This window comes from Protopterus annectens, chromosome 1.part1, assembly GCF_019279795.1.
Source record: "Protopterus annectens isolate FY-2018-M chromosome 1.part1, PAN1.0, whole genome shotgun sequence".
NCBI classification, from domain to species: domain Eukaryota; kingdom Metazoa; phylum Chordata; order Ceratodontiformes; family Protopteridae; genus Protopterus; species Protopterus annectens.
This window is the reverse complement of record NC_056726.1, coordinates 1,558,339,768-1,558,358,960: the sequence shown is the minus strand read 5'-3', so window position 1 is coordinate 1,558,358,960 and position 19,193 is coordinate 1,558,339,768. Positions and strand designations below refer to the sequence as shown.

General features: G+C 39.8%; 1 long non-coding RNA gene across 5 annotated transcripts in view; it reads left to right on the top strand.

The window, feature by feature from the left end:
• LOC122811334 overlaps positions 1-19,193 on the top strand; it is a 590,182-nt gene that overhangs the window by 499,830 nt on the left and 71,159 nt on the right. For all 5 annotated transcript variants that reach the window (XR_006366238.1, XR_006366237.1, XR_006366239.1 and 2 more), the window contains one exon: positions 14,911-15,005. This is a non-coding gene — a long non-coding RNA (uncharacterized LOC122811334). The remainder of the gene's footprint in view (positions 1-14,910; positions 15,006-19,193) is intronic.

Here is a 19,193-nt window from a genome sequence, read left to right as displayed (position 1 = left end):
CATTTCAAAATATGCTGAATAAAAATAATGTATACTCACACAGAATCATCATCTTCTTTCGGCTGTTCCCGTTAGGGGTCGCCACAGCGGATCATCTGTTTCCATTTCTTCCTGTCTTCTGCATCATGCTCTTTCATACCAACTGCCTGCATGTCCTCTCTCACCACATCCATAAACCTCATCTTAGGCCTTCCTCTTTTCCTCTTACCTGGCAGCTCCATCCTTAGCATCCTTTTCCCAATATACCCAGCATCCCTCCTCAGCACATGTCCAAACCAACGCAATCTCGCCTCTCTTGCTTTGTCTCCAAACTGTCCAACCTGAGCTGACCCTCTAATATACTGATTCCTAATCCTGTCCATCCTAGTCACACCCAGTGCAAATCTTAACATCTTTAACTCTGCCACATCCAGCTCTGACTCCTGCCTTTTCGACAATGCCACTGTCTCCAACCCATATAACATAGCTCATCTCACTACCCTCTTGTCGACCTTCCCTTTCACTCTTATTGGTATCCATCTGTCACAAATTACTCCTGCCACTCTTCTCCACCCATTCCACCCTGCCTGTACTCTCTTCTTCACCTCTCTTCTACACTCACCATTACTCTGAACTGTTGATCCCAAGTACTTAAACTCATCCACCTTTACCAACTCTACTCCCTGCATCCTCACCATTCCTCTATCCTCCCTCTCATTCACACACATATTTTCTGTTTTAGCCCTGCTGACCTTCATTCCTCTCCTCTCTAAAGCATATCTACACCTCTCCAGGGTCTCCTCAACCTGTTCCCTACACTCACTACATATCACAATATCATCTGCAAACATCATAGTCCACGGGGACTCCTGTCTGATCTCGTCTGTCAACCTGTCCATTATCACTGCAAATAAGAAAGGGCTCAGAGCTGATCCTTGATGTAATCCCACCTCCACCTTAAACGTATCTGTCACTCCCAACACAGTCCTCACCAATGTCACACTACCCTTGTACATATCATGTACCACTCTTACATACTTCTCTGCCACTCCCGACTTACTCATACAATACCACAACTCCTCTCTAGGCACCCTGTCATATGCTTTCTCTAAGTCCACAAAGACACAATGCAACTCCTTCTGACCTTCCCTGTATTTCTCCAACAACACTCTCAGAGCAAATATTGCATCTGTAGTGCTCTTTCCTGGCATGAAACCATACTGCTGATCACTAATCATCACCTCCCTTCTTAACCTAACTTCCACTACTCTTTCCCATAGCTTCAAGCTGTGACTGATCAATTTTATCCCTCTGTAGTTACTGCAGCTCTGCACATCACCCTTATTCTTAAAGATAGGTACCAAAACACTTTTTCTCCACACCTCAGGCATCCTCTGACTTTCCAAAATTTCATTAAAGAATCTGGTTAAAAATTTCACTGCCATTTCTCCTAAGCACCTCCATGCTTCCACTGGTATGTCATCTGGGCCAACAGCCTTTCCATTCTTCATCCTCTTCATAGCTGTCCTTACTTCCTCCTTGCGAATCTGCTTCACTTCCTGATTCACTATCCCCATATCATCCAACCTTCTCTCTCTCATTCTCTTCATTCATCAGCCCTTCAAAGTACTCTTTCCATCTACTCAACACACTCTCCTCACTTGTGGGTACGTTTCCCTCACTGTCCTTTATCACCCTTACCTGCTGCACATCTTTCCCAGCTCTGTCCCTCTGTCTAGCCAATCGGTACAGGTCCTTTTCTCCCTCTTTAGTGTCCAATCTCTCATACAACTCTCTATATGCCTTATCCTTAGCCTTCGCCACCTCTCTCTTTGCCACGCGCCTCATCTCCTTATACTCATGTCTACTTTCTTCATCTTTTTGACAATCCCACTTCTTCTTCGCCAGCCTCTTCCTCTGTATACTCTCCTGTACTTTCTCATTCCACCACCAGGTCTCCTTGTCCTTCTTCCTCTGTCCAGATGTCACACCAAGCACCTTCCTAGCAGTCTCCCTTGCTAGCTCTGTTGTAATTACCCAGCTATTCGGTAACTCTTCATTGCTTCCAAGTGCCTGTCTTAACTCTTCCCTGAACTCCACCTCACAATCACCCTTTTTTAACTTCCACCATTTAATCCTTGGCACTGCTTTCACATTCCTCCTCTGTTTCTTGATCACCAACATCATCCTGCAGACCACCATTCTATGCTGCTTAACTACACATTCCCCAGTCACCACTTTACAGTCTCCAATCTCCTTTAGACTGGCCCTTCTACATAATATATAATCCACCTGTGTGCATCTTCCTCCACTCTTGTACGTCACCCTATGCTCCTCCCTCTTCTTAAAATACGTATTCACCACAGCCATGTCCATCCTTTTCGCAAAATCCACAATCATCTGACCTTCTGCATTCCTCTCCTTAACACCATACCTACCCATCACTTCCTCATCCCCTTTGTTCACTTCACCAACATGCCCATTGAAGTCTGCTCCAATCACTAGTCTCTCACCCTTGGGTACACTCACCACCACTTCATCCAACTCACTCCAAAAATTTTCTTTCTCATCCATCGCACGCCCAACTTGTGGAGCATATGCACTAACAACATTCATCATTACACCATCAATTTCAAGCTTCACAAACATCACTCTATCAGGCACTCTCTTCACCTCCAAAACACTCTTGGCATACTGTTCCATTAGGATAACCCCTACCCCATTTCTTCTGCCATCCACACCATGATAGAACAATTTGAACCCTCCTCCTATACACTTGGCCTTACTTCCCTTCCATCTGGTCTCTTGCATGCACAATATATCAACCTTCCTTCTCTCCATCATATCAGCTAGCTGTCTCCCTATACCAGTCATGCTGCCAACATTCAAAGTTCCTACCCTCAGTACTACACTCCCAACCTTCCTCCTCTCTTCCTGCCTTCGGGCATGCCTTACCCCTCCTCTTCTTCTTCGGCCAACAGTAGCCTAATTTCCGCCAGCACCCTGTTGGCTAACAGTACTGGTGTCGGTCATTGTTAACCCGGGCCACGACCGATCCGGTATGTAATTATGAAAAGTTCTCCGTGTCAGTAATTTTTGGCAGAGGTTTTACACCGGATGCCCTTCTGATGCAACCCTCCCCATTTATCCGGGCTTGGGTCTGGCACAAAGAAATGCACTGGTTTGTGCATCCCCAGTGGCTGGGTTCATACATACATAAAAAGTATTTAGTTGTGGAGGAAGCTGCTAAAAATAATGTTTCCACTCTCTCCTTTGGAACCAGAAAGGCTTATTGTAATGCAGGCTTATTGTAATGTAGAAGCCTTAACTCCAAAGGTCTCATTATTCAGCCTAAGTGATTCAGAGACCACTGAAACTGGCCATAGTACATACAGTGGTCTTGCTGGTGAAGCTATGTGCAAATGTGACTATGTAGGAGAGTGGCTAATGCAAATTAGCCATGTCCTCTACCCAAGAAATTATACTAGCACCATAATGACTTGGCAGAGAGATGAGGGTTTTTTTTTTTTTTTTATGAAAAGGAAAAAGTATCCATATACCCCTAAGAATGGGTTTGATGCTTGTAGCTCAAGTTCAGGTATGTAGCCAGAGTCTTCTGTGTATGTGAGAGTATAGTATCATATATTTGGCCTAGTATAAGTGTGTGTGTGTGTGTGTGTGTGTGTGTGTGTGTGTGTGTGTGTGTGTGTGTGTGTGTGTGTGTGTGTGTGTGTGCATGTGCACATGTTCATAGGTTCATAGGTGTGTACTAGGCTAATGGCCGTGGAGCCTTTACAAGCCTAGCTAAAAAAAAATGTCCGGGCACCATGCCACTCGATGTTAGTTCACAGTGCCCCTATCCAGTAGGGCATCTGGAATTATCTCTGGAGTTAACTTTCTGTTACCCATCCACTCATCAAGATTTCTCTTGAAGAAGGCCAGCAAGGTGCTCTGCTTGATATGAATGGGAAGCTTATTCCAGAGTATGGGCAGTCTTTGGGAGATGAACCTGTCCCTCCAGCATGTTCTGTTAATTGTGGTAATGAGGTTGTGATCTCTGGAGCATGTGGTGTGGGGGATTGGGATTTCTTTAGGTGTAGCATTTCAAGTAGGGCTGGGTTGGACATGGCTTTGTAAGTCAAGCAGAGATCACCTATAAGTAGACAATAAGAGACTGAGAACAGCTGAAGTTTCTGGAGTCTGTCCATGTAGGACATGTGTTTAAGGCCTAGGATCCTTTTTGTGAGGTACTTTTGTGGCCTCTCCAGCTGTTGTAGGTGTCTGGTCAGGTACATGCCAAATGGGGCATTATATTCGATGATTAGTCAAATGAGGGATGAGTAGAGAGGGATGATTACCACTTTCTTCCTGGATGCGAAACCTTTGGTTATAAGATGTGCCACGGAGAAGACGTTTCTGACCACAGTGGCAATTTGGTGGTCAAAGGTGAGGTGGCTGTCAACCAGGATGCCCAGATCTCTTATGGCTCCTTCACTGTTCAGTGGGCTGCCATCAATGTGGTAATTCAAGGGAAATTATTTTTTTCCAAAGGTGATGATAACATCTTTTTTGGCATTAAGCTTCAAGCCATGGTTCCAACACCAGTCACTGGTCTAAGAGAGGCCCTTTTGTAGGATGTCCGCATCATATGGGGAGTTGATAATGACTCCTAGGTTGCAGTCATCAGTGAACTTGGTCAGCTAGAGTCCTTTTGTGTTAGCCTGGACTTCTGAGAAATAGATGCCAAACAGGAGAGGGCCCAGGACCGAGCCCTGTGGTACTACACTTGTGACTTGTCAACAGTCTGACTTGGAATCTGCAACTTTGACTATGTGGGTCCTGTCTGAGAGTCAATTTGCAACCTACCTAGTGATCTAAGGATTGATACCTAGTTTGGTGAGTTTATCAATGATACCTGTGTGGGGAATGGTATCAAAGACCTTGGCCAGGTTGAGGTAGGCTGTATGCACTGCCTTACCCTCATCCACAGCCTTGGTGACTGCCTCAAAGAAGTCAACCAGGTTCAGCAGGCAGGATCTCCCCTTGACAAAGCCAAATTTTGTGGGGTCAAGAGTTTGGAGATTGCCTATATCTTTGTTAAGCAGGTCCATGATGATGCGCTCCATAGCTTTACATACCAGATTCGTAAGGCTAATGGGGTGATAACTCCCATGGTCTGTAGTTGCTACCCCTTTATGGAGCGGGATGACTGTAGCAGTATGCCATTCATTAGGGACATAGCCTGAGGTAAGACTGTGATTGAACAGGGCACACAGATGTGGTGCCAGTTCATTTTGTAGCTCATGTAGGATGCAGCCAGGGATATTATCAGGTCCCATGGATGCTGTATTCTTGGCTTTGGACAATGCAGCTTTTACCTGTGCCACAGAAATAGGGGCTACCATGCTTTCTTCTGGTACTGTGATAGGGCCATGTGGGGGTAAAGTTGGCACCAAATCTGTTGGTCAGTATGTTGGCTACATCTTTTGGCTCAGTATAGGAGGTGTCATTGTGCAATAACTCAGAGCAAATGATATAGCTATAGAAAGCTTTGTGGTTGTTTTTGGTGTCAGCCATAATTCTGCCTTCATAGCTAGCTTTAGAGGATTTGATAAGGGATCTCAGCTTTTTCTTGAGACTGATAAGGGAGTTTTTCCAGTCTTGGGACTTCATTTTTTTCTGCAACAGTTTCTTCCTTCTGTTGTAGAGTTTATTGATGGCTGGGGACCACCAGATTGGCTTCCTTTTTTTTGGAGGAGAGCGTCTTAGTTCTATTTGACATGGCAAGGTCCATGGATTTGTGTACATGCTCATACAGTGCATTGGTATATAATTCAGTAGTCATGCAGTTATTTTCCATTGGCATGGGTGCTGAGAAGTTAACCACCTCTGTTTTTAGGAGCCCAAAGTCAGCTTTAGAGAAGTTTTTCAAGGTGGTCACCTTAGCAGGGGGGATGTAGCTGAGATGGAGATTTCCATGGTGATCAGTTTGCGGTCAGATTTAACCAGGGAGGAGTTGACTATAGGTGTGGAACAATGATCTCCCATGTTGGTGATAACCAGGTCAAGGATGTTGCTTCTTCTAGTGGGGTCAGAATGAGCTGGTCCAAGGCATTGGAACTGATAAATTCCAGAAAGCATTGGGCCTGTACATTGGTACTTGAATAGTTTTCCCAGTTGATGGAAGGGTAGTATGAAAGTATTGGGTTGGACCTTGATAGATTCCAGGGTGCTTAGGAACTTGGAGTGAGAGTCTAGGGACATGTTTGGAGTTCTGTAGCAGGCTATGACTTGTATCGCTGTTTTACTCAGTGTTAGTTGTACCTGAAGTATCTTGAATGCATTATGCAGGGCTACCAGTCTAGAGGTGTGCATATCCTTTAAGAATATGGAGACACCACCACCTTTGGAGCTTCCAGCCATATTCTGGGGCTGAAAGGTATGGAATGAGTTGTAGCCTGGGAGCACAGGGGTGCTTTCTGCCTCTTTAAACCAGATCTCCATTACAGCACAGATGTCAAAATTCTCCATTCTGAGGAGAGCTTCGAGCAAGTGCATCTTGAAATTTAGACTTCTAGCATTGAGCAGCATGACCCTCAGATTGCATTTGTTTGTAGTTGTCATGGTGAAATTTTGGTCTTTGGAACACTGTCTAAAAAAAGGCAATACAGGGGAGGCAAGAGCCTTAGCCAGTACCCGGAATCCCAGGGGTGACAGATGCAGGCCATCTCTGGAAAAGCATTGAGGTCTGTCGATCATGTCGTCCTAGGCAGACAGATACTGGATTCCCCTTGGAATGACACCAGAAACTTAGCCAATTGTTGAAGTCAATCATTTTCTGCTCATAATGTGGTATAATTCTGTGTGACAGTAGAATACTGCTCAGGGCTAGGGTTATACCTGCCAGGGGCACACTGTGGTGTTGAGCTATGTGTTCTGGGATTGGTGTTGTGTTGTGGTAGTCGAGTGCAATTCTGTCTCAGGGGTCTCTGTTGTTTGGGTAAATTGTTATTGAAAGCCTCAGCAAAGGTGGGTGTATGGTTTGTGTTTCTATGTGTGGGTTGTAATGGTTGGTGTTTTGGAGGGCTGTGTCTTCTATGTAGTCAGTTGCAGGTGTTGACCTTCTCCTCTTGACCAGCTAATCCGATCTTGGTTGGAGCATGCACTGCTTCCAGTTTGGTGATATAAATATATCTCTCACAGGTATGAGTGTTGGGAAGTAAGAGGAGAGGGTTGTCTGTGTACATTAGACAGTTGCCACACTTTCTCAGAATGCCCAAGTGCACCAGGTTAGTAGGAGAAAGCACAGGAAATTGCCCTACAATCATACCAGTAGGGGTGTCCATAACTAATAAGTACAGGTGCTGTTACTGCATAGGAACAGCTAGTGCTGATATCACCTAAGCGTGCTACAATAAATGCTAGAAAAGCCTGTTAAACTGCAAGAAGTAAATGAACAAGCACGTTCTAAGGGGAAAATTGAAGAGCAGTCTTTCTGGCACTGGTAATAGTTTACCCCAGCTGAGTGCTGCTGCATGGTGTGCAAACACGAGCTTTTAAACCAGAAAGTTGAAAGGGATGGAAAAAATGCCCAAACAGTCAATTAAACTACAATTTCTGGACCAAAAACCACTCCTCTTGTGGTAGATAGGCTACCTAGTGATTACCACTACCACTGATAAGCTAGAAGGCTTCCCTCAACACAGAAAGATCTGGGGGGGCTCAGAAACTTACAAAACAGTCCTGGATACAGCAAATCTGTATCTGAACTAGGCTAGTTACAGGAACGGCAGGAAACAAGCTTAGGACATTTTTTTGGGGGGGGTGCAGAAAAGCAGTTAAAACAGTAGCAAAAACACTTTAAATGCAGTACAAGCTAGCACATTTGAGTGTGTAGCAATAGTAAGGCAAATTCAGTTTAAATAAATGCAGATAAGTTAAAATAACAAAAAAAACAAGTGCAGAGAGCAGTAAATTATGAAAAAATCAAAATGGAGGCGCTAAGTGCAGAATAAGAGCACTTGAACGCTTAAGAGCACACATAACAGCAAACTGAGGTAAAGAGTAAAGGGTAAAGTAAGCTAAGGTAGAAGACAATTAAGTAATAGCAGCTGAAGAAAGTATAAATAATTTTTTTTTCTTTTTTTTTTTTGTTAGCAGAGAGGGAGGGAACATAGCAGATGAAGAGACTATAGGGGTTGTCCTTCCCAAGTGCTCTCTCTGTACACAGCAGAAGAGATGGGACTGGTAGCAGTGACTGAAATCAAAATATGATCTCACTGTATTCAGCTGAGTGAGCAGGGGCAGGCAATTCCAGAGCCACCAAGATTAACAGCACAACAACAACAGGGATGGAGGGTGGGAAACTAACTGCAGAAAGACAGAGACAACAATATTTAATTAATATTCAGTGTAACAAATAACTAATCTTAAATAATGCTAAGTGCAGAGAAAAGTATATTTAAGATCTGAGAAAAGTATATTTAAATCAGCTTGTGTGTCCAGTTGATTTTCACAGGTAAATCACAGCAGCAAACAGCTCAGATGTTGAGCAGAAATGGTTCACAGAAACATGACCAACACTAGTTATAAGGCAAACAGAAACCCCCAGGCTAAGAGTTAACACAGAATTTCAAAATCAGAGTAACAACCTCCAATGAACCCAGATGGCTACACTTTTTCACACTTCTGGCAAACTTAACTGCACAAAGACAAAGACCAGAATATTCAATTAATATTCAATTAAACAAATAACTAATCTTAAAAAATGCTAAGTGCAGAGAAAAGTGTACTTAAATGTTGAGCAAGGACATGAATGCAGCTGCTAGAATGTGTGCATGTGTGTGTGTGTGTGTGTGTGTGTGTGTGTGTGTGTGTGTGTGTGTGTGTGTGTGTGTGTGTGTGTGTGTGTGTGTGTGTGTGTGTGTGTGTGTGTGTATGTACAAGTGTATAGGGACATAAATGCGACTGCTTGAATGTGTGCGTGGGGGGGGGACATGTATGTGGGTGTGAGAATTATTTTATTTGAAGTTGTGAGGATAACGTATGTATGAATGTGGGGGGATGTTGGGGAGTGCATGTGTGTTGTGTGTCTATATATGTGTGAATGTGAGTGCATGGTAGGATATGCCTATGCTACCAGATTACATGGGTTGGTAGGGAAAACATTAGCACAATCAGGTCTGACAACACAGTGTTCAATTCAGAGATGTGGCAATTAGCAGAGGTGTAATTAGGCCGCTTGGTGCCCAGGACAAGGTCCTTATTTGGTACACCCTCACCTCCTGCTCTAAGTTCAGAGTAAAAAAAAGAGTGTGGGGGGTGAAGGACTGTTAACCAAAACAAAGAAGAAAAAATCCCAGGACCTACAGGGTAGCTACCACTTTTAACAGAATGCATCAATTACCAACCAGTCTCTAATGGAACAAATGCACCATCACATCTCCAGCTCTTTAAACTGTAGTTAGTACCCCAAAGTTTATACAAACAGAATCAAGAATACTATTTTATACAGACAGCGGTCTTGGGCTTTGTCCCTGATTCTTGCCCTAAGAGATTAACAACTATCCCACCATGTGGGACAACTTGCTTGATAACCTTTCACAAAGTCATCCAGTCAGTCCAGTTGAAATCCTCCTCCATGTCCAAACCAAGCTAATCAAGCTTCTCCAAGAAGACCAAGACTTTCCCCAATCCCAAGTGTCCCTGTCCCAACAAGAGAAGAAAAATAAACAACCATTAAAGTTATATATTATTTTTACAAAATACGCTGAACGTATGGAATTTTTTTTTCCAGGCAGCTCTAATCATGAAGATCCTCTAGGTTTGACTTTTGCACCTACTGGCACCAAATATAAACAATCCCTAACCAGCTTTCATTGTCTTATCTGCTATACCCAGCACCCCAATCAAAAGGCTTTCCAATGCTTTATGGTGGTGTCGGTGGTGTCTGAGGCTCATTACCTAAGTACAACATAAGGATGAGGGGACATTTGTTTCTACTAAACTAAAAGGGCACAGGAAGCAGCTAGGATCAGTGCATGAAGCAGAAAAGCAACAGAAAAAAATTGAAAAACTGCAATTTACCTTTTTTCTATGAAACATTAAAATGAATGTGCTTTGGTGTTCCAACTTTTGTCCCCCCTACAAGCTACCCTTTTCACCCCACCCTTCTTACACCTGTAGTATTTTGCTAATGAGCTACTCCTCACAGCAGCTTTACCTTATCTCTAAATCATAGATTTTTATTGACTTATTAATTGGCAGAACTACATTTGCCAAGTACCTCTGGATATAAGAATTTCTTTGATTCAAAGGGTCTGTGTTTTGAGATCCCCCTGTGTTGTGCTCTTCAACATCCCCTTATCCAATCTCTTCTAACTATTTTCAGGAAAGTAGTAAATCTAGGTGTTAAAGCCAGCTAATTCTGATTATTTTCTTTCTTCCTGGGAGCAGAGTCGAACCCAGCACTAGCAGACCTAGGAAGTTGCAACACATTTTCAAGGAAATGTGAGCTTCAAGGGAAGATACGTTTACTGTCACTCATGTGAAGTCTGTTTTCACTGTACAACTGTTTAGCAAATGACTGTGTTTCTGCTAAAAAATTTGCAAGCCCTGTTAACAGCACTACAGATAGTATGCTTGCCTTTGGTGTGAAAGGCTGTGGGTTCTGTTCTAGTACCATATAGATGTATTTATGAAACTGTGGTATATTTTAAGGGGGGAATGGGGGTGCTGCACTTCTGTGTATGCCCTCCTTTGGGTGAGATGCCTAGTAACTATGAACCTTTTGTTGGTTTGACAGCCATTTGTTATTGTAATATTACCAGGTTACCAATTTTTTATGTCTAAATTTGTAGATGAGACACTGAAATGACAAGTTGCTTGCCAGCAGCAACCTCTTCATTATTTATGGATCTCTTTAATTATTCTCATCACTTTTACTACTATAGAGATTATGCATATTGACTGATATTGGTGGATTGCAATGACAGAAGTTAGAGTGGGCATTTATGGTTGAAATGTTCTGAAATGGGTAGTTTTGTCATTGTTGGTTCCAAAGGAATAGTCAATCAGTGCTAACTTAGCTATATTTTTTATTTGTCCTTTGATAACTGGGAAAGTTCTATACTACTTTTTACATGGCTATAACATATATAAAAAAAGTAACAAGTACAACTGAGACCTGCGGTGGTGGTGCTGCGGTACCGTTGTCGCCTCACAGTAAGACGCTGTCCGGTTCAATTCTCAGCTAGAACGTCTTCTGTGTGGAGACATGCTTGAATGGGCGTACCTTCGTTGAAGGTTGTGCATCAGGCCTGGCAAGCCGGTACATAAAAATCAACTGCCAATCATTAGCGGACCGGAGTTCCGCTGTGGTGACCCCTAACCTGGAAAAGCCGAAAGACGCAAACAAACAAGTACAACTGAAGTAGTTAACATACATAAAATTAACTTCAAATTGTGTGAAGTCAGCAAAGTTAATTCATTCTCTGATACCCATTAATATCCTATTTAGGGCATCAGGGAGCCAGTGCTCATCCAGAAGTGCAATGGGTGTAAGGCAAAATAACTAACCCTGGACAGGATGCCAGTCTATCATAGGACACAGATACTTAAAGACAGTTTAGAGGACAGTCAGGTCAGCTGACATCATGTCTAGCAGAAGAATCTAGAATACCCAGTGAAAACCAATATGGAAGACTTTTAGATTCCACACAGAAGACACCCCATCCAGGAAGCAAACTTGAGAAACAACACCTGTAAGGCAGCAATGTTAACTTCTGTACTATTGTGCCAGTTTTCATTAAGCTGGCCTTTTTATATAAGCATACCATCATATTCAGACAAATTCATCTAAAGAAGTGACTGTGCTGGGGAGATGCCATCAGTTCACTGGGGGTGGGGTACTGTCAGCTTCATCAGTCTATTTGCAAAATATGACTAAATAATCGACACAAGCCACCAATCCACGAAACAAAAACACTTGAAAACTAGAAAACATGAATCAGGACACACTCAAAACTTCAGACACTGTAGTATAGGTTAAGCGCTTTCTTTCGTTTATTATTAATGAACTTCTTCAGAACAAACGTCACTTGTGATAAAGCTGTTTAAATACAAGTAAATTGATTGTTTAAATTAATTGTTTAACCAATCACATCTATTCCCGTAAAAGGAAACCCATTATTCAGAAATGAAGATGTGCATCTCTTAAAAGGAAAAACCATGAATAATAAGTATTTTATGTCATGAAAAACTTAAAAATAACCACTTTCTAATCTAAAATAATTGTTTTATATATATATATATATATATATATATATATATATATATATATATATATGTGTGTGTGTGTATACAAACCAATTTTCTTATAAAAACCGATGAACATAAAATTAATAATACAATCTATCATTTAAAAGACATTTCACATTTACTATGCCATTAAGCCCAGGGGCTTGGTCAGCTTTTAAAAAAACTTGCCATTTTAGCTCTTTAATTTCAAGGGCATTGTAATTAGTAACATAAGGTGGCACATCAATGAAATCTAAAACAAAAAATATAAATTTCTTAAAATCCAAACACTCCATTGCATGTTTGGCCAAAGTGCTGTTAACATCCTTGTTTTTAATGGCCAAACGGTGTTCATAAATTCTTTAATACATTGCTCTAATGGTCTTCCCTACATAAAAATTATGGCAAGTGGAACAAGTAGAAAGATAAACTATTCCACAGCTCTTACAATTAAATCTAGATTTACTGGTAACCATTCTTTGAATGTGAGGAAAAGACACATTTTTGGAAAAATCTATGAACCTGCACTGTTTGGAATCATGACAAGGGTAGGTGCCCACAGGCCCCTTAACCCTCTTCTGTTTACTTATCTCCAAAATAGACTTAACACTAACTACTTTTTTGTAAACAAAATTAGGATGATCACCTATAACCCTAACGAAGTCATTGTTCCCTAAAATTACCTTCCAATTGTTCACAATAGCCTGTTTAACCTTGTGAGAGTCCAAGCTAATAGGGACAGGAAAGGCACAGTCCATCTTCTTAGTGTAAGTCTTTATCCAATACGCCATACTAGTACATTTTTTTCTCATTGATGTTCATTGTGATGTCCAAATCCAGGAAGCACACATTCATGCCTACTTTACTCATCACAAAATTAAGACTGAGTGCATGCATAATTTTTTCCACTTTGAGAGTGGACATCCAAGGTTCATGAAGTTGAGCTTGGTCTGTGGGTAAATAATACGACTCAGCAGGATCATTTCTGAAGTGGAGAAATTTATAAATGAAGCAAATAAATTGATTTGTATGTTTGTCCAGAGGGTGTACCTATATGATAAGTTAAAGAGCATTTTTGAAGAAATTCTGTTGGTCAGAATGGATACATTTCAACCTATCTTAATCAGTGGGTTCACTCCTAAAAATAATGACATTGATAAGAAGATGGACTGTGCCTTTCCTGTCCCTATTAGCTTGGACTTTTACAAGGTTAAACAGGCTATTATGAACAATTGAAAGGTACTTTTAGGGAACAGTGACTTGGTTAGGGTTATAGGCGATCATCCTAATTTTGTTTACAAAAAAGTAGTTAAGTGTTAAGTCTATTTTGGAGATAAGTGAATAGAAGAGGGTTAAGGGGCCTGTGGGCACCTATCCTTGTCATGATTCCAAATAGTACAGGTTCATAGATTCTTCCAAAAATGTGTTTTTTCCTCACATTCAAAGAATGGTTACTAGTAAATCTAGATTTAATTGTAAGAGCTGTGGAATAGTTTATCTTGCTACATGTTTCACTTGCCATAATTTTTATGTAGGGAAGGCCATTAGAGCAATGTATTAAAGAATTTATGAACACCGTTTGGCCATTAAAAACAAGGATGTTAACAATGCTTTGGCCAAACATGCAATGGAGTGTTTGGATTTTAAGAAATTTATATTTTTTGTTTTAGATTTCATTGATGTGTCACCTTATGTTACTAATTATAATGCCCTTGAGATTAAACAGCTAAAATGGCAAGTTTTTTTAAAAGCTGACCAAGCTCCTGGGCTTAATGGCATATTAAATGTGAAATGTCTTTTAAATGATAGATTGTATTATTAATTTTATGTTCATCAGTTTTTATAAGAAAATTGATTTGTACATATATATATATATAAAACATAATTATTTTAGATTAGAAAGTGGTTATTTTTAAGTTTTTCATGACATAAAAATACGTATTATTCATGGCTTTTCCTTTTAAGATATGCACATCTTCATTATTGAATAATGGGTTTCCTTTTACGGGAATAGATGTGATTGGTTAAACAATTAATTGAAACAATCAATTTACTTGTATTTAAACAGCTTTATCACACGTCAGTTTGTTCTGAAGAAGTTCGTTAATAATAAACAAAAGAAAGCGCTTAACCTATACTACAGTGTCTAAAGTTTTGAGTGTGTCCTGATTCACATTTTCTACTTTTCAATTATTTGCAAAATATATTTTAGTTGCTCCTTTTCTTAGAATACAATCTTTGCTGCAGTTACAAACATAAACATGCTAGACACTACTTTTAACTCGTCTTAAATAAACAGAAGTGTAGAAATGATTTTGCAAACAAGTGGAAAATGTTTTGTATTGTATTTCTTTGGTATATAATAACATTACAAATGTAACAACAAAGCATTCGTACCTTCGTATCAGGGCTGGATTGCACAACTGAGGTATCCTAATGGCAAACTGAAGGACACAAAACTCATATGATGTTATTCAAATAATGCACTGGCTGTTTGAACAACAACCTGATTTTTTTAAGTAGATAGGCAATACTTTACGACTATTCAATCATGTTACCGTGTACATATAAGGAAGTTGCCTATGGACAGTAGTGACTGTTTGCTAATGTAGTCGCTCTGTTTTATATTCACAGCTGTGCCAAAATGACAACGTCTGCACCACTGCTTACAACTACTAGTAATGTAACAAATACAACCACAGCATCCACAGAAGACATACTTTTTCAGAGTAAGTAGCACACATTTTTTTTTTCTTTTTCCTTCATTACAATGTTGTTAAGTGTGCTGTGCTCCAGACAATAAAAACAGCAGTCATTGACAATTCAGACTTCCCAGGGCATCGAATATCAGTGTGTGCCTTTACTTACTGACATAAGATACTGTGGTTATTATGAACAACAATGTGCTCTTCATGACTGGTTTAATAAAAAAACATTTTCACTAGAGACCTCAAAAATTCTTTCTCAATAAATGCTCTGATGTAGTGTTTCTTGATACATAGCTTTAGAAAAGTCACAAAACCTACTGGGTCAGCCTCTGACATTTTGATAGTAAGTATCCAATGAATCTTAATATAACCTGATTAAACATACTATACAGATAGTCCTCTCTACCTACTCCATCAGCCTGCATGCAGACCAGCTAAGAATATTTTTACACAACTTTATTAAGGCATCAAATTTAAAATGCAACTTGAGTTCACATACATTAATGAAAAAAGAAAACAAAATGTAACAACAGCTTTCATTATCATACAGTATACATATGTTTTATTTTTAACAGTTTTCATTCATTCCAAAATATATAAATTGTTCAGTTTCTGCTTTCACTCTTCCTCCGAAGCATTATTGTGTGAGTCACCTACACATGCTTGAGGTGAAACTACTTGAGTGACAGTAGTACACAGGAAAAGGATTAAGCAGCGTAACACCGGGTGCTGTTTCCTATAGGACATCATTTCTGGTGCAATTTCTAATTGTACTCCAGCAATGATTGTTTAGGGCGAGTTCTTCCTTCTTCAAGTTGGTGCTGCGGTGGAGTTTGTATATATAATTTCAGGGGTGTGGGGGGGGGGGCTTCATCTCTCACACTAGGAGTGCAGCGAGGCTTCCCCCCTGCAAAAATAATTGAAAATTGATTTTTTCCCCTTTGAATTTGAGGATTTTTTTTGTTCTTTCGAAATGTCGGATTTCAGAAAGTTGGCATTTCATAGTGAAACCTTATTGTGCATGTATTGTTCCCACTAATTCCATTAATTTCTATAAAACTTGATATTTCCTTTTTAAGATCTAAACTCCAGTTCCTTTTATCTCATTTACAATAATAAATTCTGTTACTGTTGGTTTAGAGTTTGATTTCCATTTTTCAGCTTTGTTTTTTTTTTGTTTTTTTTGTCAGCCAACAGAATTAAACTAAGTAAGGCCTTACTATTATCAGGCAATTCAAATCCTATATATCCCAGCTTAAAACAATTATTTCCTTACTTACCATTTGTTCTCCCAATATTTCTGTCACAGTACTCTACAGAAATTTTTTTTAATTCTGCTAACGCAAGCAACCCAGCTTAGAATCTTGTCAGTGCTTTTCTAGCTGAAGTCGTCCTTGAGAGGAATGTCAGACAAAAATAAGTCTGGCAGAATATCCAGTCTTGTTTTGAATGGACCTGGCATTAAAATATAGTGCTTGAGTCAAAACTCCAAGAAAGTGAATCCTGCCTGTTTCAGATTGAATGCGGAGCCAGCTTACTACACACAGTGTGTTACTGTGTTGCCTCAGACACTTCCCAATTTCACTACATGATGGAAACAACAAAGTACTGACACTGGATCCCCAATGGGGCCTGTGTTCTGGTGTTCTGTGTTTCCTAGTAATATCCAACTGTGTGTGTGTGTGTGTGTGAGTGTGTGTGTATACATGTATATGGATAGATATTTATATTTATATACTGTAGATATATATATATATATATATATATATATATATATATATATATATATATATAGATGGGTCTACTTTACTTACCGAATAGCCACCAGTTGAAATTTGCCCCTTACCCCCATGGTGGTGCGATCTCGGAGTTGGTATATTTAGTTAGGAGGTGAGGTGGGTGGGTTTTAATTTTGTTTGTTTTTTTGGGGGAGGATGGCCAAGCGGTTAGTTACCTCGAGTGGAAAGTCAGTGTTCCGGATGTCAGTCTTCTGTTTTTTTCATTGCTGTCATCTCGGCGAAGTGAAAGTTAGTGATGTGGCTGTTCAGGTAAGTGAAGTAGACCCATATAGATATACAATAATAATAAAAATTAAGTAAACCAAATAAGTGGGGAGCTAGAAATAGGTTTAGGTGGTGAATGAAGCCTTAGATAAACTAGACAAGAAATCTGGCTCAGAAGAACTGCCCAATGTGTTTCCCTCCAACAACCAAATTGAAGTGCATTGTTCAAATATGACAACCCACAGCTACAGGCAAACAATGACAGAATGGTCATCAAATTATAAATAACCATTATACATCCAGTTGACAGCTGGGCCCAGACTGGACTTCATGGTACTGCTCCAATCACCCATCCAAATTGTTACCCCCACAGAAGGCAGTCCAATTAAGGGGATAATGTCATCTCTAGTAGAACAAGGGGGGGGTGTAAAGGTTCACTAGTGATATACTGATCTCTTCAAGAATCCCTTAATTATAGCATATCTCTGTAACATATTCTTCAACACAGCTATGTTATGGCATTGAACATCCATTCTACACATTGCAATTACTTCCCTATGTTTACCCATAGGCTAGCATAATATGTAAACCCAATCATATTTGACTTAGGTATTTAATGTTAGTACAATGCATTTTTGGTGACAATGATGCTACTTACTACTGGGTAAGTTTTACAAAGAAAGGTAAAGACTTGGACATGTTAGTGTTGAGGTCAGTCCATTAACATTCCAGGATATTAGTTTTACTAACCTTTCCATAGAATATAACAAGTCAAAATTTGCTATATAAATCCTTACTATATAATTCAATAGTAAAACTTAACACATAATTCTCATAACTGTGTAAGAAATGCTTCCCAAGAGAAGACACACTGCATCTATTCAAATGTAGAGTCAAAAGGAAAAAATGTGGCACAGCTAGCCATAAATAAAGACAACCTGAACCGCGGTGCTTTAATTGGAAAATGAGAAGAACGCTAATAGTACTGTTTTAGAATTACAAATGGTGTTGGCTTCCATAAAAGTACTATCAGCACCAATATGCAGACCCACTCCACATTAGAAAGCTGTTCACATTAAACAAGCCTGTTTGAATTTAGAGATTATTTACCAATTAATGTAGAAAACAAGTAATAGACATTTCCTTTTACTGACTAAATCCCAATCCATATAATCTGTCTTTTAATTTATGGAAAGTTCCTCAAACAGCTTGTTTATACCTAAGTAAGCAGACTAGTAAGCAGAAGATAAATTATTTGAAAATGCAAAACTGAATAAGCTTAACAAGGTCAACTAATAGTTCTGTTATCTGGGCTGTATCACCTTTAAATACAGCTTTTAGCACATAGATGCAAAGGAGGCATCTGCATATTTGTATCCAAACAGTGAAAAGTCATTTGAGGCCTGTAGCCAGGATATTAGTATAGTAAAAAAGTGTGAGAATTTTATTATTTGTTGGATGTGAACTGCATGAGAAGGGAACTTAGTAATGGGTTTAGTACAAGGACAAGACATTTATTTCTAGGTGTGAATTCAGTGAGAATTTAAATTATAGATAAGATAAGATTTAGACTAAGAAAGGGCTTAGTAATGGGGGTAGAGTTCAGACCATATTGTTGAGAGGTATACCTTTAATGAGATTTTAAATGGTAGATGAGATGACATATTTATTATATCTGTTGGGAATAATTTTAGGGTACAGACAGTCACTGTTGTGATTTTTTTTTTTATTTTTGAGTGAGTGCTTGGTGTAAATTTCTGAGCACAGCTCTCTGTGGGATGTGTAGCAGTTCAATGACTTGCTGGTGGCAGGGCATCTCTCTCTGTGGTATAGAGGATATTGTAGGTAGTTTTTTTAATGTGTATGTAGGCTAGCAGACGGAACAGCTCCGGACATGCACTGAAGTCCAAGATGATGTGTTCTGTTAATGTGGTTACTTGCAAAGTTTGCACTTTTGATAAAGAAATTGCTCCAGTTGACCTAGCTGAGAGGACTGTTGGTTACTAGAAATCAATGAGGCATATACAGGATTACTGAGTAGGTAGGTATGAGTAGATAAATCTGACTGTGGTCTTCTCTGCATATTCTGTTAGAAAACATTTCACATATAAAGAACTCCAAGTAACTGGTCAAATTTTCAATTGCTCGTTTGATGTGCTGATTGAATGTTAATCTGTGGTGAGTTATTACTTCCAGTAGCTTTGTC